Genomic DNA, 5,091 nt, shown 5'->3' with positions numbered 1-5,091 from the left:
GGGAGACTCAACGCGCTGTCCGGAATGGCGTCTTTCAGCCAGGTTTCCGTGAAACACAGAGCAGCAGAGTTTGAAAAATCCTTATTTGTCCGGGAGAGCAGAAGGAGTTCGTCCGTTTTGTTGGGTAGAGAGCAGAGGTTCGCCAGATGGATGCTAGGCAACGGCGTTCTGAATCCGTGCTGCCTTAGCTTCACGAGCGCGCCGGCTCGCTTCCCCCATCTGCGCGTCCTGAAGCGTTTGATCAGCGCCGCAGCTCCCAGCTACAATGTCCAGCAAAACATCAGAATAATCGAAAATCATCGGGTGGTGTGTACTTCCGAATGTCCAGCAATTCATCTCTGGTGAAACTGATTGCAGGGATATAACTAAAGACAGGACAAACTAACAAAAACATAAAAACAACTGCAGAGCACGCCATGGAGGCAGCCATCAGCGTCGGCGCCATCGCTTAGAAATGCTCGACTTGTCACACTACAAATGGTTTGAATTATATTTATCAAGCTCAGCTGTTGACCAAATGACACGCCTACAATTTAAGGGTGTTTGAAAGGAATGCAAATGTCTTTTCTCCATCATAGGCATGAATTACAGACACTTTGAGAGCAATAACCGAGGGTCAAAGCGGCACATCTGTACAGCACTTGTCTGAGAGGGTTTCTGTGAATTGGTAAGTACAATTATCCATGCTTTCAGTTTTTTACTTGTACAACTGTGTTCGGGTGCATATACTTTATAAAGGGTGTAAAATCAGACTGAAAAGCTTTACCTTTTGAGAGGAATCAGAATGTCATTTTAGAATGAAATAATTAGACTTGTTTTCACAGAGTGTGTAACATATGCACAAGGAAGCTGTGTCATATGTGCTGCTTGTTGTGAAAATGTTAGTAATAAGAATTCATTTTGATGTTGCTGAAAAGAGCAGCACTATTTGTCACCTGCAGATGTTGTGTTTTGAAAATGGTTTCCCAACACTGTTCACTCAAACAAAAAAAAAACAAAAAAAAATCCTGTTATCATTTACTGAAACCTGACTGACTTTCTTCCAAAGAAAATAAAGCAGATATATTTGGAAGAATGTTGGTAACTAACATTCTTGTTGAGCGAACTATCCCTTTAACTACACTGTACATACTGTACATAATAATAATAATAATAATAATAATAATAATATTAATAAATAAAATAAATAAATGTAAAAAATTAAAATCTGTGAAATTTACAGTTAAAAAGATGGTAGCTGTGGTTGCCTGAACTTACAATAAGAAACTATGGAAGCGACATTTTAGGTTTTACAGGCAACTAAAATTTACATTAAAAAATGTATGTTATTAACCGATATAATGTTAATATACCAACTTATTGAAGTACAAATATCTGTTTTGTACCTTTGCAATACACTGACAACCACCAAAAACAGGTAGTGAGAAAGTCACATGATGAATCAAAACTCATCACAAGCAGCTTTTCCACAAGCTGATGAGGTAAATACTAATATATAAAAGGCGCACAGTGTCATTCACACAAATACTAAACAACATCATGGTGACATGCATGAAACTAAAATAACGCAATAAACATTAATTAGCAAAATTAGATGCAAGATAAAACCCTAATATGCATAAATAATAAGAAACTAAGAAATAGTTATAACAAAAAAAACAAACAGCAAATATGAAGTGTCACACAGGGAATTCTGGGAATGTCAGTTTACGTTTTTTTATTTGTATGTTTGTTTTCTCTTCCCACTGTAAATTATTCAATAAATTGTTATTTTTCAAATTTAACAGCATTTTACTGTAGGAGAGTGCAAGGCACAGCCTAACACTTTTGGACTTTCTCAGTTTGTGTAAATCCACGTGGGGTTCAGAGTATGATTTTTTTTATCCACACTAATTTCACACTTATCTAGTACACATATGTCGCTTTGTTTCATAATTACAGTGTATACGGTTTTCTTTATTTACCCCAAAAGAATGGCAGTGAAATGTGACAACATGCCCCGTAGGTGGGGTACACTGTAACATCTGACGGGCACAATGTAACATGACCATATGACAGTTTAAAATGTTATCTGATCTAGTGAAAAAATATACAAGACAAACTAAAATATTTAGTAAATGAAATAGAATTGTTTTTTTTTTTTTCAAATAATGAATGAACATATTGAAACCATGCTTGGGACGGCCCTAGAATAGCATAGTTTAATAATAGCGGGGGGGACATTATAACGCAGTGTTACAACGTTCCCCATCTATGCAACTGGAATTTAAAACCGGTTAGTGTCTTCTGCTAGTTAGCGAAGTATTAAAAACTAATCTAAACTGATAAATAACAGATTGTAAATTCAAATAATAGCAGATTTGTCTTATTTTAAATTAATACTAAAAACTGAGATTAAAAATTTTACTTTTGGTATGGTAAAATAAATATTCAGCAATATCTTCGAAAGATTTTTACATTTTGGCACACTTTTTCTCTATATAGTGTTGATATGGCAACCAGTAAATACCGTAATTTGGTTATGCTAGCATGTGTGGAAATATTTAAACCACAACAAACCCTGCGTTAGTTTGTGCTCCACGCTCCCCTAAAATTACAGATGAGATCTATTACAGTTATTCATATAGTACGGAAACTTAATGCTAAGTAATTAACAGGTTTTTACCGTAGCATTTTTACAGTCTTTCACATTGTCTTTTCGCCATTTTTTTTTTACAGTGTAGCTTAAAACTAACTGGGTTGATCAGATGTACTAACTATTTTTGCTATACGTTCCCAATAGCTAGACAAACACCAAATCAGCACCAAACCAGCAACAGAAAAGCACTAGGTGGCACTAACCAGCACTAACCAGTACCAGTCCCACATTAAACAAGCACCAGACCAGCACCAACCATAGCCAAAAAAACTATTATCAGTACAAACAGAATTAAATTCTGCTGTAAAGACAACAGTCATTAATCAGCTGAAATCAGTTCATTGTTGATTCAGTTCTGTTCAATAACTGTGTAAATTTAATCAATTAATGAGTTTAATTAATCTAATCTATAAAGCAGCTATGGAGAAAACAGTAGTGTCACATCCAGTTCAGTTCAGTTATCATCCTGTCAGTGCAGTCAAGTCAATAACAGTGCTAAATTTTAAGTGACATGCGATCCTCAATCGTTTAGTGTATTATAAAAGTTGTGAATTGCATATAAAAGTTGTGAATTGCAATATCAGCCATCACTGGTCTAGCATTTACCAGCATAAACCAGCTTGGACCAGCATGCTGGTGTCAGCTGGTCTTTTTAATTGCTGGTGTGAGTCAATTGAGTCTGATTAGTGTAAGTTCTCGATGTGAGTATGTTGAACTAAAGGCTTCTGGGCATTGTGATTAAACACGGAGACAGTAGTCCATCAGGCTCACAGGTAGAGAGGGGATGCTGAGAGACTGGCGAGTCCAGTGACTGCCGTTAATTCATTCCCCGCGAATGAAAGCACATTTCCCTGAAGTCAAGAAAAAAAAAATCCTTTGTCTGCTGACATTTCCTTCTCAGGAAGCAAATTGAAATGGAAGAATTTTAATTTTGTGTGATTTCAATAAGCGTGCATCAGAATTGTAATTAATACACACTGCTGTGCTCCCCACGGGCTGCGGCACTGACACTGGCTTAGCAAGCATGGGATGAAACTCCATTTGGAAGTGTAAAGATTATTGTTATGAGAGCCCAAGACTTTTATTTCCATCTCCTCTCCTTAATAAAGAGCATAAATGCTACATGCAGTTATTAGTAGGGAAATGTCCACGTATACTGTACATGAGAAAGACAAAGCAATGCCATTGCAAAAGCTGAAAGTATTGCTGAGATTCCGTGGCCCCAAAAACCATTTGGACACTGAAGCCACATTTGAGAGTCATTGCTTTTGTTACAAAATACTAAACTGGTATTTGAATAAATAAAGAAAAAAAATCTAAAAAAAGATAGATATGTTATTCAAAAATGAAGACAAAAAATATTGTGAAACTTGCCAAATGTTAATTGAGCGTGTCATAGTTAATGTGACACGAGTGAACTTGAGGAAAAATTACTTTATACAGAAAATAAAAATCACCTTGACACCAGTTGGTTAAACGTGATTGTAAAAAGTGGTTTAGAAAAGTAAAGTTAGCTCTGAGAAAAGTCAGCACTTGCTTGCAAATGCCACTAGGTTTGATAGTTTTTTTTTTTTCCTAATGAAATGACATTCAGAAATGTTAAGCATGGCTCAAGTTTGGGGCTGCTGCATAACAAACACACACACAAAATAAAGAAAAAAGTATGGAAGTTCTTAAACTTCACCGCTCTCACTAAGTCCCGTGGGCATGATTTTGTCAACTTCTCACTTTCTGGAAAACACATAAGGACACGCCAGACGCCAACTCGTGACATCACATTTTTGCTGATGTGGTCCAGTAATATATAGTTCAAATAACCTCCCTTAGATTAAATTGTGCTCACTGCAGAATAGCTGCAAAAGAAACAGTTCACAAAATAAAAAAATAAATAAACACTACACTCAGGAAAAAAAATAAAAAAATAAATAAAAACAACGTACTAAAGCTGTCTCTGGGACTACCCTTTTAAAATGTGCTAATATGTACACTTATGTACTAATATGTATCATTTTTAGGCAATAATATCTACCTTTAAGGTAAATGCACGCTTTAGCGGTAAGTAAGGTACAAAGGTGTACCTTCTAAAAGTGTGCCACCACACTGAGAGCTTTGTTTCGTTTCGTTTTGTTGAGTGTGTACATGCTGTTATGTTTCCATTGAAACACAAAAAGAGAAAACAATCTTCAAAATGACAAAAGTTCATAGTGACCACAGCTGTCAAAAAAACAAAACAAAACATAAAAGTAAAATAAGTCCATAAAATCCATGCACTACATTCTAAATTTTCTAAAGTCATACACATAAGACTGTGTTAAGAACAGATCTAAATTTAAGTCATAATCCACAAAATATCCCATTCCAGTTTGCAACCGATACAAACATTTTATTTATTTATTTTTCTTCTTTAATTTTTAAGTAGTAGTGCGTTTGAGATTGTTTTTTTCCAATTTAAT

This window comes from Sinocyclocheilus anshuiensis, unplaced genomic scaffold, assembly GCF_001515605.1.
Source record: "Sinocyclocheilus anshuiensis isolate Anshui unplaced genomic scaffold, SAMN03320099.WGS_v1.1 scaffold1391, whole genome shotgun sequence".
NCBI lineage: Eukaryota > Metazoa > Chordata > Actinopteri > Cypriniformes > Cyprinidae > Sinocyclocheilus > Sinocyclocheilus anshuiensis.
Note: the sequence above shows the minus strand (reverse complement) of the source record.